The 18,805-nt window shown below is 48.3% G+C and overlaps 1 protein-coding gene across 1 annotated transcript in view; it reads right to left on the bottom strand.

Annotated features, from left to right (window-relative positions):
• Positions 1–13,663, bottom strand: part of PWWP2A (PWWP domain containing 2A) — a 104,556-nt gene extending 90,893 nt beyond the window's left edge. Inside the window, exon 1 of the mRNA XM_059917618.1 lies at positions 13,594–13,663. The gene's annotated coding sequence lies outside the window, so the exon portion shown is untranslated. The remainder of the gene's footprint in view (positions 1–13,593) is intronic.
• Between the last annotated feature and the right edge of the window lie 5,142 nt (positions 13,664–18,805).

Below are 18,805 nucleotides of genomic sequence, written 5' to 3' on the forward strand. Positions count from 1 at the left end.
TGTAGGAGATGAGCTTGGAGACCTAGAAAAGGCCAGAGCAGCAAGGACGTGTAGGTCAGGATGATGGTTTTATTTTAAGCACAGTGAAGTGACTATGCTTTTGTTTCTGTTTTGCTTTTCAGTCTTCACAATTTAAAAAAAGAAAATGGCACAACTAAATAGCCCGCATGCCGCAACGAAGATTCCGCGTGCCGCAACTAAGACCCGGCACAGCCAAAATAAGTAAAAATAAACAAATAAATAAATATTAAAAAATAATAATAAAATAAAAATTAAACAAACAAACAAACAAAAAGAATTAGTTGCCAACATTTTAAGCAGGGGAGTGGTGTGATGAGGGAATAGAAGAGGGAGCAGCTGAGAGGTTCTCATGGTGACTTGGACCAGGGAGGTGGCCACGGCAGGTGCAGGATGGTCTGAGAGGTAGCAGGGACAGGTCTTTTCCTAGATTCCCAGGAGGAGAGAAACTGGACAAGGTGTCCATGATGATTCCTGGGGTTTTCATTTGAGCTGCTGGATGAATGGTGGTGCTGTTTACTGAGATGGGGCAGCTCCATAAAGCGTATTTTGTTTTATGCCATCAGTCAAGAACAGCAGGCACAGCACTTAACCAGAGGTGGTCTCTGTCCTTAGGAACTCGTGGTCTGGACGGGGAATCAAAGAAATGAGCAAGCGATGACAATTTAGCATGACAGGTACTATGACAGGGAAGGAGAGGAGGAGCACCCACCCAGACATGGGGGAGGGGCCCAGCTCCCCGAGTAAGGACCTCTGGGCCGGTGTGCTCCAGCCCTGCCCTCCAGCCTCCCTCTGCCCTCCTCCCTCACTATACTCCAGCCACACTGATCTTTCTACTCTTCTAAAAAGCCACTTTTGGGACTTCCCTGGTGGCGCAGTGGTTAAGAATCCACCTGCCAATGCAGGGGACACGGGTTCGAGTCCTGGTCTGGGAAGATCCTACATGCTGTGGAGCAACTAAGCCCGTGCGCCACAACTACTGAGCAGCCTGGCCTGGAGCGTGTGCTCTGCAACAAGAGAAGCCACCGCAATGAGAAGCCCGCGCACCGCAATGAAGAGTAGCCCCTGCTCACCGCAACTAGAGAAAGCCCGCACGCAGCAATGAAGACCCAACACAGCTAAAAATAAAAATAAAAATATATAAAGTAAAAAAAAAAAAAAAAAAAGCCTTTTTCTTTCCTGCCTCTGAGCTGTGCACATGTGGTTGCATCTTCTCGGAGTGCCCACTTCTATCTCGGCCTGTTTCTATCCCCCTCTATGTTCATCTCAACTTAATTTTTTTTCCTGCTGAAATTGTTGAATTGACCATCTCCTCCTATAAGAATCTGTAAGGGGATAGGAACAGATTTGTGTCTTATTCACTCCTGGATCCCAAATCCTCAGCGCAGCCCTGCACACAATAAGTACTCTATAAGTACGGGGGGACTTTCTTGGCGGTCCAATGGTTAAGACTCCACACTTCCAATGCAGGGGGCACAGGTTAGTTCCCTGGGGAACTAAGATCCTGCATGCCACATGGCGTGGCCAAAAAAGAAAGCACTCTATAAGTATGGGTTGAATGAATGAGTGAACAGATGAATGGAGGTAAGGCCTGAAAAATGAATTGAGTTTGACAGGCAAAGAGCAGGGGAGGTAAGACTAGTCCAGGCAGAGGGGATGGCTTGTGGAAAGGCCAGGAGGCAAGACAACACAGTATAATCAGAAAACCAAAAGGACTGACAGATCTGCAGCTACCTGTATTTTCTCCATGCCCTCGGCCTGGCCAGCACACAGGGCGTCCTCAGTAAGCATGGAGGCCTCCCTGCTCTCTCCCGTGTGGTGAACAGAGAAACTGCAGCAGGATGGCCAGAGCCCAGGAGCTCCCGGGGTAGGGACTGTGCCTCACTCTGTGCCAGGCCCAGACCAGCACATCGTAGGTTCTGGATGTTGACTGATGCTGGGAGGACATTCACACCTCAGCTACAAAAGTGATGGGACTTGATAATTCCAGAATGTTAGCTCCAACAAAGTCTTTAGAGCCCAACTTGCCCCTTGCTACCAATGAGGAAACTGAGGCCCAGAAAAGGGAATGGATTTGTGCAAGCTCACACAGCAAGTCAGCGAGATGGGAGCCCAGATGTCCTGGCTGCTGGTGCAGAGCCTCTCCCACCCTGTCCCCACTTCTACCTGTCCCCCTCCTTCCCTCTCCAGCCTTCTGCCTTTCCAGATGTTAGAAACCAGCAGATTGGAGCCAACAGAAAATCCCTGAGTGCCTTTTACCAGGGTGAAGGCATTGTGTTACAGGGAGGGCAGATGGGGCGACCCATTAGCAAGCAAACACTGAGTTCCTGTGGGTTCCATTAGTGCTTCTAATTATCCCATTAGCACCCACTGGAAACGGGAAGCACAGAGACCCCCAGAGGGGATGAGTAATGGAGTAAGCCAGCTTTGATAAGGCCAAGGGAGCAGAGTTGGAGAGACAGAGAAGGGGTCTTTCCTCTTTCCTTAGAAGGAGACTTTCCTTGGAGAGGGTGCCAGGTACTGTCAGGGATGAAGAAGACCAGGCAGGACTCAGAAGCATGGCATTTCAGAGCTGGAGGGAGCCAGCTGAGCTGACCCTTTGTACAGATATGAAAACTGAACAACAGAGAGGAAGAATGTGTCTCTGAGTCACTCATGGAGAACCCAGGATGCCTGGCCCTCACACTACATTACAGGACTCAAGCGTGCTACAGGAATTATGGCTAAAAATACAACCAACCATTATTGGAGCACCAAGGTAACTGCTTTACATATTTATCTTATTCTCACAGCAATCCTGGGAGGCAGGTACTATTACCTCAAAACTGAGGCTCAGAGTGATTGAGTAACTGCCCCTAATCACACAGTTAATACGTGGAAGAGCCAATATTCAGACCCAGGCAGACTGATCACCAAATTCTCATCTTCATCATCATGCCATCTTGCGGAGCAGCAGAAAGAGACAGAACCACCATTTGATACATTGTCTGCAGAGCCCTTCACTCCGTCATGCTTTTTATTTTAAGCACTTGAAGATGATACTATTGTCCTATTTTACAAGTGGAAAACCCAAGGCACAGTGAGGCCAAGGAGCCCACCTAATGTCACACACACAGATACTGTCAGAATCAGGGTGCAAACCCGTCGATCTCACTTCATCGCCAAGGCTCTGGGCCACTCCACTGCATGAGTGTGAGGACAATTACTCTAGGACAACCGTGTAAATGTGCCTACCTCTCTGCTTGGCCTCCAGGCTGATCCTTCTACTTACTCGGGGAACCACTGAATGAAACCGCCTGCCCTGGCCAGGCACCATAGTAAGCACTTGTATGAATTATCTTAAACAGGCGGTCCTGGGAAGGAATGCGGAACTAACGAGCCACCACCAACCGGAAGAATTTGGGAAAGGTCAAAAGGAGAGAGGAGACTCCAGTCCATATGCCCTACCAACCTCCCAGAATCCTTCTCGCTGGAATCCATCTTGGCTGAGTGATGCGTGCACCACCAGGAAGAACCCCGAGTCAGAGTGACTGGCCAGAGACAAGCCGGAAACTAACCCCATCACCATAAAACCTGAGACTGCGAGCCACACGGCAGAGCAGTTCTCCTGGGTTTCCTTACCCTGTTGCTCTCCACCCGGGCCCCCTTCCCAATAAAGCGTCTTGCTTTGTCAGCACGTGTAGCTCCTCGGACAATTCATTTCCAAGTGTTAGGCCCACTCTCAGGCCCTGGAAGGGGTCCCCCTTCCTGCAACATACTTGTTCATCTATTCACTCACTCAGACAACAAATGTAATATTGCGTGCCTGCTGTGTCTGCCAGGCCCTTGCTTACGAGACCAGTGGGATTCCAGCACTTGTGCAGCTACCATTCTACTTGGGGGGCAGGAAAGACAGATAGCAATTCCAACAGGGTAGGGATGAGCATTGGGTGTCATGGCATCACCTAGTCCTAGGGGACAGAGAAGGCCGAGCTGAGTCGTGTAGGCCAATTAAGCATTGTCCATGCAGAGAGGAGCTAGAAGCAGCCCACACAGAGGCCCAGAGGTATAAGAGAGCCCCAATTCCAGTAAAAGCTGGGTGCGAGCTTTTACTGGAGGAGCCAGGTGGAACTGGAGAATCAAGAAGTGGCTGGAGTGTGGACTTCACCCCCAAGACAATGGGGAACCACTGTAGGATATTACATGTATCATGAAGATTTGCATTTAGAAAGCCTGACTCTGGAAGAAGGATGTGATGGGCTGGGGGTAGATGCCTGGAGGTGGGTTTGGTGATGGAGTTTCCAAAGATAAGGAGGACTAGGGTGATTGATTTGATCCAGGAGTGAGAGGCAGGGAAGTGGCCTGTTACTGACTAGGATGACAGGAGAATCAGGGTGGGGGTTGGGAGGATGAGAGACAAGTTCCTTAGACCTGCTGAGTATGAGATGCCTAAGGGCGTCCAAAAGACTCTGTCTAGAGCATGCCTGGACTTACTGGCCTGGATTTCAGGCCTACTGGTCTTAAGATTTTGCAGAGAACTGACTCCAGACCATCTTACCCTGTGCCTCAATTTCCTCATCTGGGGACTTCCCTGGTGGTCCAGTGGGGAAGACTCCTGCTCCCAATGCAGGGGGTCTGGGTTCAATCCCTGGTCAGGGAACTAGATCCCACATGCATGCCGCAACTAAGAGTCCACAAGCCGCAACTAAGAAGTCCGCATGCTGCAACTAAGAAGTCTGCGTGCCGCAATGAAAGATCCCATGTGCCGTAACTAAGACTCGGCACAGCCAAAATAAATAAATTAATTAATTTTTAAAAATTAAAAAAAATTTTCCTCATCAGTACAATGGGTAATAACATGATCTCATAGAGTTGTGAAGATTAAAAGGATACAAAATATATAATTAATGTATAAAGCATTTGACACAGTCCCTGGTACATGGGGATGCTTCATAAAGGTTAGTTGAATACATATATGAATGGATGATTCTTTGGGCTGTGGCTGCTAGAAGTTATTTGGGAAGAAAGAGTTGATTTAAAAATTCATGGACCTTATTCATACACCATGATCAGGTGGGATTTATCCCAGGGACGCAAGGATTTTTCAATATCTGCAAACCAATTAGTGTGATACACCACATCAACAAATTGAAGAATAAAAACCATATGATCGGGCTTCCCTGGTGGCGCAGTGGTTGAGAATCTGCCTGCCAATGCAGGGGACACAGGTTCAAGCCCTGGTCTGGGAAGATCCCACATGCCACGGAGCAACTAAGCCCGTGTGCCACAATTACTGAGCCTGCACATCTGGAGCCTGTGCTCCGCAACAAGAGAGGCCACGATAGTGAGAGGCCCGCGCATCGCGATGAAGAGTGGCCCCCGCTCGCCGCAACTAGAGAAAGCCCTCACACAGAAACAAAGACCCAACACAGCCAATAAATAAATAAATAAGTAAATAAAGTGAAATTCTTTAAAAAAAAACCAAAAAAAAAAAAACCATATGATCATCTCAATAGATGCAGAAAAGGCTTTGACAAAATTCAATACTCATTTATGATAAAAACTCTCTAGAAAGTGGGCATAGAGGGAACCTACCTCAACATAATAAAGGCCATATATGACAAACCCACAGCTAACATCATTCTCAATGGTGAAAAGCTGAAAGCATTTCCTTTAAGATCAGGAACAAGACAAGGATGTTCACTCTCACCACCTTTATTCAACATAGTTTTGGAAGTCCTAGCCATGGCAATCAGAGAAGAAAAAGAAATAAAAGGAATCCAAACTGGAAAAGAAGAAGTAAAACTGTCACTGTTTGCAGATGACATGATACTATATATAGAAGATCCTAAAGATGCTACCATTAAACTACTAGAATTCATCAATGAATCTGGTAAAGTTGCAGGATACAAAGTTAATGCACAGAAATCTCTTGCATTACTATACACTAACAATGAAAGATCAGAAAGAGAAGTTAAGGAAACAGTCCCATTCACCACTGCAACAAAAAGAATAAAATACCTAGGAATGAACCTACCTAAGGAGGCAAAAGACCTGTACTCAGAAAACTATAAGACGCTGATGAAAGAAATCAAAGATGGCACAAACAGATGGAGAGATATACCATGTTCTTGAATTGGAAGAATCAATACTGTGAAAATGACTATATTACCCAAGGCAATCTAAAGATTCAATACAATCCCCATCAAATTACCAATGGCATTTTTCACAGAACTAAAACAAAAAAATTTTAAAATTTGTATGGAAACACAAAAGACCCCAAATAGCCAAAGCAATCCTGAGAAAGAAAAATGGTGCTGGAGGAGCAGGCTTCCTGACTTCAGACTACACTACAAAACTACAGTCATCAAAACAGTATGGTGTTGGCACAAAAACAGAAATATAGATCAATGGAACAGGATAGAAAGCCCAGAAATAAACCCATGCACCTATGGCCAATTAATCTATGACAAAGGAGGCAAGAATATACAGTGGAGAAACGACAGTCTCTTCAACAAGTGGTGCTAGGAAAACTGGACAGCTGCATGTAAAAGAATGAAGTTAGAACATTCTCTAACACCATACACAAAAATAAACTCAAAATGGATTAAGGATCTAAATGTAAGACCAGATACTATAAAACTCATAGAGGAAAACATAGGCAGAACACTCTTTGACATATCTTTATGGATCCACCTCCTAGAGTAATGAAAATAACAAAAATAAACAAATGGGACCTAATGAAACTTAAAAGCTTTTGCACAGCAAAGGAAACCATAAACAAAATGAAAAGACAACCACAGATTGGGAGAAAATATTTGCAAATGATGTGACTGACAAGGGATTAGTCTCCAAAATTTATAAACAGCTCATGCGGCTTAATATCATTAAAACCAATCATCAAACAACCCAACCCAAAAATGGGCAGAAGACCTAAATAGACATTTCTCCAAAAAAGACATACATGTGGCCAAGAGGCACATGAAAAGATGTTCAACATCGCTAATTATTAGAGAAATGCAAATCAAAACTACAATGAGATACCACCTCACTCCAGTCAAAATGGCTATCATCAAAAAATCCACAAACGGGACTTCCCTGGTGGCACAATGGTTAAGAATCTGCCTGCCAATGCAGGGGACATGGGTTCAAGCCCTGGTCCGGGAAGATCCCACATGCTGTGGAGCAACTAAGCCCGTGTGCCACAACTACTGAGCCTCTGCTCTAGAGCCCACAAGCCACAACTACTGAAGCCCGCACACCTAGAGATTGTGCTCCACAACAAGAGAAGCCACCACAATGAGAAGCCTGTGCACCGCAACGAAGAGTAGCCCCCACTCGCCGCAACTAGAGAAAAGAAAGCCCGTGCACAGCAACAAAGACCCAATGCAGCCAAAAATATATAAATAAATTTATAAAAAAAAAAAATCCACAAACAATAAATGCTGGAGAGAGTGTGGAGAGGAGGGAACCCTCTTACACTGTTGGTGGGAATGTAAATTGGTACAGTCACTGTGGAGAACAGTATGGAGGTTCCTTAAAAAACTAAAAATAGGGAATTCCCTGGTGGTCCAATGGTTAGGACTCTGTGCTTTCACTGCAGAGGGCCTAGGTTCAGGGAACTAAGATTCCACAAGCTGCACGGTGCAGCCAAAAAACAAAAAGGAAAAAAAACCCTCTAAAAATAGAGCTACCATATGATCCTGCAATCCCACTCCTGGGCATATATTTGGAGAAAAATATGGTCTGAAAGGATACATGCACCCCAATGTTCATTGCAGCACTGTTTACAATAGCCAAGACATGGAAGCAACCTAAATGTCCATCAACAGAGGAATGGATAAAGAAGATGTGGTAGGGCTGCCCTGGTGGCGCAGTGGTTAAGAATCCGCCTGCCAGTGCAGGGGACATGGGTTCGAGCCCTGGTCTGGGAAGATCCCACATGCCACGGAGCAACTAAGCCCAAACGCCACAACTACTGAGCCTGCACTCCAGAGCCCACGAGCCACAACTACTGAAGTCCACACACCTAGAGCCTGTGCTCCACAAGAGAAGCCACCACAATGAGAAGCCCACGCACCACAATGAACAGTAGCCCCCGCTTGCCGCAACTAGAGAAAGCCCACGCACAGCAACAAAGACCCAATGCAGGCAAAAATTAATTAATTAAGAAAAAAAAAAAAGACATGGTACATATATACAATGGAATATTACTCAGCCATTAAAAAGAATGAAATAATGCCATTTGTAGCAACATGGATGGACATAGAGATTGTCATACTGAGTGAAATAAGTCAAACAGAGAAAGAGAAATATTGTATGATATCGCTTATATGCGGAATCTAAGAAGAAATGATACAAATGAACTTATTAACAAAACAGAAACAGACTCACAAACTTTGAAAACAAACTTATGGTTACCAAAGGGAAAAGGTGGTAGGGGAAGGATAAATTAGGGGTTTGGGATTAACATATACACACTATTATATATAAAATAGATAATCAACAAGGACCTACTGTATAGCACAGGGAACTCTACTCAATATTCTGTAATAACCTGTATGGGAAAAGAATCTGAAAAAGAATGGATGTGTGTGTGTGTGTGTGTGTGTGTGTGTGTGTGTGTGTGTATATATATATATATATATATATATATATATATAAAACTGAATCACTTTGCTGTACACCTGAAACTAACACAATATTGTAAATCAACTATACTCAATATAAAATAGAAATTAAATTTTTAAGAAAGGGAAAAAATTAAAATTAAAATTCATGGACATTTTTCCTCCTTCTTCAGTATTCAGGGCTGGGTTGGAGGGTAGGGGAGAAGTATAGTAATGCCAATGTTAACCTGGAAATGACTGGGTTAAGAGAGGGGATGGCTCCATCTTCCATCCTCACCCCTACCCTGGAGAGACACACACACACACCTCTAGGTATTGAATAATTATAAACCTATAAAACTGGGGGGAATGGTGGGGGGGGGGTGGTGGTGGTTGGAGGACATTAGAGTCCTTATAAAGGAGGTTCCAGAGAGATCCTTGTCTGCCATGGTGGCGCCCTGATCTCTGACTTCCAGCCTCCAGAACAGGGTGTAAAGCTTTGGGACATTGTTTTGGGAGGAAAGGAATAGCCAGACCTTTTCTGTGCTCTCTCTCAATGGAGCTGGGGATCTTTCTGCAGGAAAGCACTTTTTAAGCTAGGGAGTAGAGAAAAGAGCTCAAGGTAGAGCTCAGAATTGAGCGCATTCATTCATTCATTCACTCATTCATCCATTCATTCAACTAATTAAGTGGTTCTCAACCAGGGGTGATTTTGCCCCTTGGTGAACAGTTGTCAATACCTGGAGACATTTTTGGGTGTCATAACTGGTGGGGAGGGGGAGGTGTGCTATTGGTATTGAGTGGGAAGAGGCCAGGGATGCTGCTAAATATCCCCAAATGCACAAGATAATCCCCACAACAAAGAATTTTCCGACCCAAAATGTCAATAGTGTGGCACTGGAGAAATTCTGATCTAGTTAGTACTTACTGAGAGCCTATTGTATGCCTACTAGGAAGAGGAGACAGTCAACTTTACTTCCAGGTAGGGGAGACACACACTAAATTTATCAGGTGATGATAAGTGTTATCAGGAAAACGTGAGAGATGCTGGGGGCTGCAGCACAGGGAAGGGACCTTGACTTTTCTTTTTCTTCTTCTTTTCTTTTATTTATTCATTTTTTGGCTGCATTGGATCTTCGTTGCTGCACACGGGCTTTCTCTAGTTGAGGCGAGCAGGGGCTACTCTTTGTTGAGGTGCACAGGCTTCTCATTGTGGTGGCTTCTCTTGTTGTGGAGCATGGGCTCTAGGCCCATGGGTTTCAGCAGTTGCAGCATGTGCGCTCAGTAGTTGTGGCTCACAGGCTCTAGAGCACAGGCTCAGTAGTTGTGGCGCACGGGCTTTGTTGCTCCGCGGCACGTGGGATCTTCCCGGACCAGGGCTCGAACCCGTGTCCCCTGTACTGGCAGGCAGATTCTTAACCACTGCACCACCAGGGAAGTCCCACCTTGACTTTTCAACTGCAAAGAGCTGGAGGAATGCAACTGCTAGGGCAAAGGCCCTAAAGGCTGTGGAGAATCTGGTTTCATTTATTCTGAAACTACTACTGAAGTGCTTCCTGTGTGTTAGGCACTGTCCCAGGTGCAGAGCATAGATCACAAGGCAATACAGATACAAATTCCTTCCCTCTTTGACAGCGCAGGCTCCGGCCCCTAAGGAGACTAAAACAATGAGGAAAAGTGCCTCCTGTGGGCACTGAGGTGACTGAAACAAATATGGGAGGTGAGGGAGTGAGCTTCCCAGGAAGCAATGACCACCAGTGCAATGGTCCTGTGGTGGGAGTGCGAGCATGTGGAGGGAACGGGGAAGGCCAGTGTGGCTGACTGGAGTAGCAGGAGATGAGTCAGAAAAGGTCTATGGTCTGAACGTTTGTGTTCTCCCCAAATTTATATGGTAAAATCACCCAAGGTGAAGGTATTAGTGAAACAGGAGGGAAGGGGGCAGCGCACAACCTTTAAAAGAATGACATAGCCATAGGACATGACAAAAACTGGTTAGAACCAACTAAGTCCAAGATGGCAGATGAGTCAACTTCCAGTAGACCCTGAGCTTCATTACAGGCTCACTGTAACACATCAGCACTCTAAATGACACACCCACAGGCACCATGACAGTCCCAAGGCCGACCAAAGATGGTAAAAAATTGGGCGGTGGCCCAATTCCTGGAAATCCCCATCCCTTCCCCAAAATATTGATAGTTGGAATAATCCTCCCACTCATTAGCCTATGAAATTACTCACCCCTACAAAAACTGACAACCCCATACCCTGGGGCCTCTCTCGTCTTCTGAGATGGCCCACACTCTGTCTGCGGAGTGCATTTCTCCCTAAATAAATCCACTTCTTATCTATCGCTCTGTCCCTCACTGAATTCTTTCTGTGATGAGATATCAAGAACCTGAGCTTCATTAAGTCCTGAGGCCAGGTGTGTGATCTCAATTAATAGACTGTGGGATTAAAAGACCGTGGGTTCAAGTCCCAATCTGAGTTCCACGGTTTCATTAGGAGGTGGGGCCTTTGAGAGGTGATTAGGTCAGAAGGGCTCTCATGGGATTAGTGCCCTTATAAGGGAGGCTCCAGAGAGTTCCTTGTCCCCCATGGTGGCACCCTGACCTCTGACTTTCAGCCTCCAGAACTATAAGAAATAAATTTCTGCTGTTTATAAGCCAGTAGTCAGTCTGTAGTATTTGGTTACAGCAGCCCTAACAGACTAAGACAAGAGGTCATGGGGCCCAGATCATTGGGCCTTGTAGGTCACCATAGCAATGTAAGCAGATAGGGTAGGGGGAACCCGGAGAAAGAGAACCAGGCATGGCTTTCTTGACATAAAAGAAGCCATTTTTGGCCTAAGCCACTTTGTAATCTATGCCTGGCCACGTGAAGCTTGCCCTTGAACAGGTCTCAGTAATCAGTGATCTTAAGGGAAGCGAGGGAATGCAGGAACAAAGGAAAAGCAAACAAGAAACAATAGTTCAGTGAAAAAACAGTGTCCTAGTTCCTCCTCAAGGGATATACGTAACAATTTAATACAGTCTTTGAGTTCTGCAGGAACTAAGGCCTGCACCCAGGTGAAGGACGGAATGATGATGTTGACCCACATGACTTCAATCAACTAAAGCTTGGACTTTTATCAATCGTGGCCCCAATTCTACGCTGAATTCTCCTCTGCTTAGGCCCCTTCATGAATATGCATGTACCCTTAGCTTAAAACTTCCCCAAGTTTGCTGTTTGGGGGAGACACTATTTTAGGAAAGATCCCCAGTGTTATTACTTGCTGCGAGTAATAAATCTTTCCTTTTCCCAATCTTTGGCTTGGTTGTATCTTTTTCTGACACCCACCAAAAGGCGAACCCAGTTTTCGGGTAACAACAGGATTAAAGGAGAAGATGTCTGACCAGTAAGAGCTGCCTGTGAGAAGCTTGTAGAAAAGAGTAACAAGAGGGGTTGTGGGCTGTCTAGACTGGCAGTAATAAGTCCACAGGAAGCAATGTGGAAGGAGAGGGGAGGAGAAATGGGTTGCAAAGCTCCACAAGGAGCAAGCAAGGGAGTGACCTTACCCCCTAGACCCTGATCTACAGGAGTACCTGGGAAAATTCACAGCTTCCCTTGAGGGGACAGTAAGGGAACAGGGTCCTGGGGTGGTGGGTGGGGGAGGGCAGGTTTCAGGCCAGGAAGGGGAAGAGAACGTGCAGAGAAGAGGTTGAGAATCAGCAGTTTTCTGATGAGGACTGTGGGCTCCTGACAGCACCATGGCAGGGTGGTCGCAAAAGGGGAGTCAGATTAGTTGTGCCTGGGCTTGTGGGAATCAGGGTCTCGGTGATGGAGGATAGACGCCGAGGGAAGCTCGGGCTCCTGGTGGGGAAGGATCTAACAGTTCCACAAACGGTTACTCTCACAGCTCCTATTCTGAGCCACACCTTTAATAAATGTTTGCTATTACTTCTATTATTTCTCCAGGAAGCCAGAGGAAGGAGCTTCTGAATTCCTCCGGGGCGGCCCTCCCAGTTCACCCCGGAGGAAAACAGGCTGGGGCGGGTCTCGGATTCCAGCCGCGCGGCTGGAGCCACCGCGCACCCCACGGCTGCCCTCCGGCGGCTCCTCCCGATTCCTTATCAGCCAGGAGATCCCCAACCAGGCGCAGATCATTTGCTGCTTTCAGAGCCCTAGGCAGCTGGGTGTGTCTTCCCTGCTTTGCAAAATCGGGGAGGAAAGGAAAAAAGCCTGGACGAATCTCCTGGCTCAGGTAGCCAGCTGGCTGAGCGTGGGACTCGCCTTAGAACTGGGCGGCGGCGGAGTCGGGGCAGAAGCCGCGTGCGGCACCAAGCGGAGAGCGGAGCGCGGAGGCCGAGACGCAGGCACCTCCCCTTCCCCGCCAGCTAAGGGCCTCTGCCAACCCCCGCTGCAGCCCCGGTCCTGGCCCAACTGAACGTTACAGGCCCTAGGGGCCGAGGCGCCCGCACCCAGGCCCACTGGCCCACTCCTCCCCGAGGGAGGCAGCCCCCAACCTGGCTGTTGGCCACGTGCTGAGTGGCCTTGGGCAGGTTGCCTCCAGTCTCTGGGTCTAAGCTTTTCTCATGTTAAAAGAGGACGCTGGGACTTCCCTGGTGGCGTAGTGGTTAAGAATCCGCCTGCCAATGCAGGGGCACACGGGGTCGAGCCCTGGTCCCAGATCCCACGGGCCGCGGAGCAACTAAGCCCGTGAGCCACAACTACTGAGCCCCTGTGCCACAACCACTGAAGCCCGCGCACCTAGAGCCCGTGCTCCACAACAAGAGAAGCCACCGCAATGAGAAGCTCGCACACCGCAAGGAAGAGCGGACCCTGCTCACTGCAACTAGAGAAAGCCCGCGCGCAGCAACGAAGACCCAACTCAGCCAAAAATACATAAATAAAATAAATAAATTTATAAAAAATAAATAAATAAAAGAGGACGCTGGACTCAATTTCTCCAAGGTCCCTCCAGGTTGGGGCAGTCCCTGCAATGACCTACCTTCTCCAGATTTGAAACTTTTCCCTCCTCGTAGCCTTCAGGTGGACCCTGGGTTATCTCGGATGGTATTTATCCTTTCTGCATCCTTGGGGGCAGAACAGTTGCAGTGCAGCTGTGCTTCCCAGCAGAGGTCAGCATACTTTTTCTAAGAAGGGCCAGATGATAAATATTTTAGGCTTTCTAGACCAAGCGTTCTCTGTCACAACTATTCTACTCTGCAGTTTTACCCTTGTAGCAAAAGCAGCCATGGAGGATGGTAAACTAATGAGCGGGGCTGTGTTCCCATAAGTCTTTGATTATGGCAGCTGATTTGAATTTCTTATAATTCTCAGGTGTCAAGAAAATTTTATTCTTTTTAAATATTTTTTTCTTTCACTTAAAAACACAGAAAGTGTTCCTAACCTAGCAGGCTGCACTAAATCAGTTTGTAACCCCAGGCTTTGTAATGTGGGCTTTGGGGCTGATTCCTTCACTTTTCTGGAGCTGTTTCTCATCTGCAAAACACTGACAAACTTCAGCATGGTTGTGGGGATGATGTCAGACCACAGATGAAGCTACTACATAATTGATGTCATTCTCCATGTTGTAGCTGGTACGTGTCCCCAGCAGAAGATGGGGGCTTAGAGGTCAGGATGGTGTCTTGTTGGGTCCCACACTCCCCTCATTTCCTGAGTGCTAACTATGTGACAGGCACTATGTTAGCTGCTCAACATGCAAATCTCATTCAATCAGCTCAGGCTCAGCAGATAGAAATTGCAGGCAGATAGGGTAAGGGGTCCCGGATAAGGAGAACCAGGCATGGCTTTCTTGACATAAAAGAAGCCATTTTTGGCCTAAATCATTTTGTGATCTAAGCCTGGGGCACAAAGCTTGCCCTTGAACAGGTCTCAGTAATCAGTGACCTTAAGGGAGGTGACGGAATGCAGAACAAAGGAAAAGCAGTCAAGAAACAATAGTTCCGTGATAGAACAGTCCCAGTTCCTCCTCAAGGGGTATACATAACAATCTGATTATGTTTTTGCGTTCTGCAGGAACTAAGGCCCCCACCCAGGTGGAAGAGGGAATGATGATGTTGACCCTCCTGACTTCAATCAACTAAAGTTTGGACTGCCCAGGCCCCTTCATAAATATGCATGTGCCTTTAGCTTAAAACTTCCCCAATTCTGCTGTTGGGGAGACACTGCTTTGGGAAAAATCCCCAGTGTTCTCCTTACTTGTTTTAAGTGATGAATCCTTCCTTCTTCCTTTCTTTGGCTTGGTTGTGTCTTTTGGCTCAACACCCACCGAGAGGTGAACCCAGTTTGGGGGTAACAAGATGACATATTCCTACTTTACCGGTAAGAAGGTGAGGCTCAGAGCCCAGATTTGAACTGGGTGTTAGGTCAGCCTCCAGAACCCCTTTCTTTGTTTCCTTGTTTTTCTGTCTGATAAAACTTAGAGTTGCTTAGTCTAGCAATGTGACCTCAAACAGAATACTATTTTTCTAGATATCTGTAAACTGTTTGGTCAAAGGACAAGCTATAATTAATACCCGTTATGTGCACCTGTCATTTGCTCCCATTTTTCAGAACAGAAAACTGAGGCTTGAAGAGGTTGAGGATTGAAATCTGGGCCTGTCTGACCCCTAAACTGAGCCCTTTCAACTCTGAGAACAGTTTCCACGTAACTGGTTGCATAGGCTCCAAACCTAGGAGCCCTCTAGGTCTCCTCCCGTCCCTTCCCCCGTGCTCAATACGTTGGCAAGTTGTTTTGATTCATCCTCGAAAATATATCTTGAATCTATCATTTGGGGGAGGGAGAAGAGCTGCTTTGGGGCTACTGTGATCTTTTGAAAGTGCATATTAGAACCTTGGAAGCCTTCCTAGTTGACTTGGAATAAAATCCCAAACCTTACCTAGAGGGCCCTGGGCCATCTAGCCCATGTCTCTCCCTGTCCCCCACTCATGGCCACATTCCCTTAGCTCCAGCCTCAGTGGCTTCCTACCTTCCAGTGTAGCGAGAGACTGCAAGAGATAACGCAGGTGCCGTGTAGTCACAGGGAGATCGCCTGGTAAATGGCAGTGTGATGAGAGCGTGACTGCGATCAAGAGGACAGTCTCTTCCAGGCTCTCAACCTCAGCACTGTTGACATTTGGGGCCAGGTCATTCTTCTGTTGTGGGGGGCCGTCCTGTGCCTCGAGGGATGTTTAGCAGCATCCCTGGCCTCCACCCACTAGAGGCCGGCCCTCTTCAATTACGATAACCAAAAATGTTTCCAGATATTGCCAAAGGACCCAAGGAGACAAAACTGCCTCCAGCTGAGAATCCTGGGTCTTGGGGGAAATGTTGCAGGAGCCGAGAGGGTGGCGTGGAGGCAGCAGGAGCAGGAGGTGGATTGTGAAAGGCCGCAGAGGCTGCCTCCCCTCCTTGCAAAACTCCAGTCAGCTCCTCTGGCTCTGTCCCTGGAGACCCTTTGTCTCCGCTGGAGGCTTCCTTCCCATAAGGCTGCAGTAAACTGCGTGTGTGTGTGTGTGTGTGTGTGTGTGTGTGTGCGCGCGCGCGCAAGAGCTGGAGAGGGAAAGGAGAGAGGGAGAAAGAGAGAGGGAGAGAGAGATTGGGAGGAGAAAGAGAGAGACTGCAGATGGAGGGGAAGAGAAAAAAGCTCTTTGAGGCTGGAAGCCCCTCTGGCCCCAGGTCCCAAGCCTCTGAACACACCAAGCTACAGCCCTGGGGGCCTCTGGCAATAGAGTCTAGGGTCCTTTGCCCCTCCTCTAAGTGACCTGAGGGAGATGACTCAGTGGCCCCATCCCCAGGCTGGAAGGGGTGGGGAGGGGGAAGAGGAGGCACCAGCCTGGTCTCCGCCATCCCCTCCCCACCCCAGACAGCCCACCGGCCGGTCCTGTCCAGCGGGCCTCTCAGGTTCAGCAGAAACTGACCCCTCCCCGCCCTGGTTCGGCAACCATCCCTCTGTATCCGGAGGCCTGGAGTCTCCCCGTGCCTGCCTCCCTGCTTCCACCCTCACCCTTCCTGTCGTTTGTGCTCCAAGAAGCAGATGGAATGACCTACTAAAATTGCAATTCAGATCACGCCACCCTGGCTCAAAGCGCTCCAGTGACTTCCTCGGCCCCCAGAATCAAATCCAAACCCCTGGCACACCTTCAAGCGTATGTGGTCCCCAGCCCCCATCTTCTACCTGAAGCTTCCCCTGCCTGCTCTCCCCAGTCCTGTGTCCTCAGCATTAAGGTGTTCCTTCCCAGACAGGCCTTCCTGCCCACCCCGCCTGAAAATAGTCTGCTCAAACTCCGGCACCTCCGCCTGTTGTGTAGTCTTCAGGGCACTTTTGACCACACGTCTTACCTTGCTTCTTTCTTGCCTGCCTCGCCTGGAATCTCGATTCCTTGCCTGTCATTAATTTCTGCATCCCCAGGGCCCATGTGGCCGGCACATAGTAGAGCTCCATAAATATTTATCGAATAGACAAACGCATGAACAATTCGATAGCCTCAAGAGCCCCTGTCCTTGCTATGGCTCCGCGTCTCATCACGGGCTTTGTGGCCTTGCGCTCAGCGGGGCTCTCAGGCAGGGACGGCTCAGCCCATGGTGTGGGGCAGCAGGCGCAAACAGGACAGCCCTGAAAAGGTGCAAAGACGTCAACAGAGGCAAATGCAAGGATGTCCCTGGTCACAGCGGGGAGGACACTTGGGGGACTTGGACATCTTTCCATGACTCTAATGATGACTCCATGGCTTCAAGAATCCTTTCCCTCCTTTTATCAGTCTCTTTGTGACCCTTTTTGAGGGCGACTCATTGTTACTATTATTAAGCTGGATTCCCTCCGCGGAAGGACACTCCCGGGAGAAGCCGCAGGCCCGCTTGGGCCCAGAGACGATCGTGGTGGAAAAGAGGAGGCCCCTCCTCCCCTGGGCCCAGCCTTCCCAGGCCAGGCTGCGGAGCGCGCCACCAGAGGGCGTCCCAGGTCACCGCATCCCCGTGCACTGGCGGCCAGAGGCGGGCAGGGCGGTGCTGGGCTCTGCTGCGTGTCCGCCTGCTGGGGCGTCCCTCCCTGTCCCTCTCTCTCTCCCATTCCGGTCTTCCTGCAAGAAGTGGGGCTGCACACGGCCTTCTCTGTGGAGGGGGCTCCACATCTCCACCCCCACCTGCAGTTAGCTCCTCTCTGATTGAGCCCCTCCCTGCGTAGTCACAGGCCACGTGACTTTCTGAGCTGGAAAAGGCTTAGTCAGGGTCTCGCTGCCTTACCTCGCTGAGGGTTAATCCAAGGCCGTGAAACACAGCGTTGAGTCTGGCTTTATATCCGCACTCTGTCACTTAAGAGTTGGACCACCTTGAGTGGGTTCCCTGACCTCTCTGAGCTCAGGCTGCAGACGTTCCAGCCTTTTAGGGCTGCGGGAGGTGACACATGCAATGTGCTTAGCACTGTGCCTGGAGAGAGCCATTATCATTATGAAAGTGGCCTGCTGAAGGCCACCTGTCAAGCTGAGGTGGCAGACCTGGGCCCAGAATCCTCAAACTCTTAGGCCCCAGCTCTTCCTGCTGTGGTGGGCAGAGGCCACCTCTGCTTGCACCCTAACTTGGGGGAGAGGTCTGTGTTACCAGCTGATGTCGCAGGACTGTCCCCATGTGCCTCATCTGTGTTTTCCTGCCATGGGCTTCTCTTGGGAATGGCTCCACCCTTCCTCCTGGCCTGGCTACACCTGAGCCCCCTTCAAACCAGCCCGGGGTGGGGAGAGGGGGAGGTGGTCTCCAACGTGTTGGGAGGCGGATCTGCCAGGATCTAGCACATACTCTGTCCCAGCTGTTCTACTTCAGGAGACTTAATCCTACAGACAACAGTAAAATAATGCACATTTTCCACTGCAGCTTTGTTTGTGATTACAATAGTTGGAAGTAACATAAACGCCCCTTCAGTAGGTGACTGGTCAAATATGGTGGAGTCATAGAATGAAACACTAGGCAGCTGTAAGAAAGAATGAGGACATCTTTGGTATCAACATGGAACACTCTTTAAGCTGTATTAAATAAAAAATCACAGCATGACAAAGGCGGGAATATATATACACATAAAAATGTATACATATTTGTGTATATATGCATCAGATTGCTCTGAAGGACACATACAAAACTGATCATTTTGTTTACCTTACCTGGGGTGAGGGGGGATCAGGGTGGCAGGAGACCTGGGTGTGAGGGGAGATTTTTTTTTTTTTTTTTTTGG

The sequence above is a fragment of the Balaenoptera ricei genome, chromosome 3 (genome assembly GCF_028023285.1).
Source record: "Balaenoptera ricei isolate mBalRic1 chromosome 3, mBalRic1.hap2, whole genome shotgun sequence".
NCBI classification, from domain to species: Eukaryota; Metazoa; Chordata; class Mammalia; order Artiodactyla; family Balaenopteridae; genus Balaenoptera; species Balaenoptera ricei.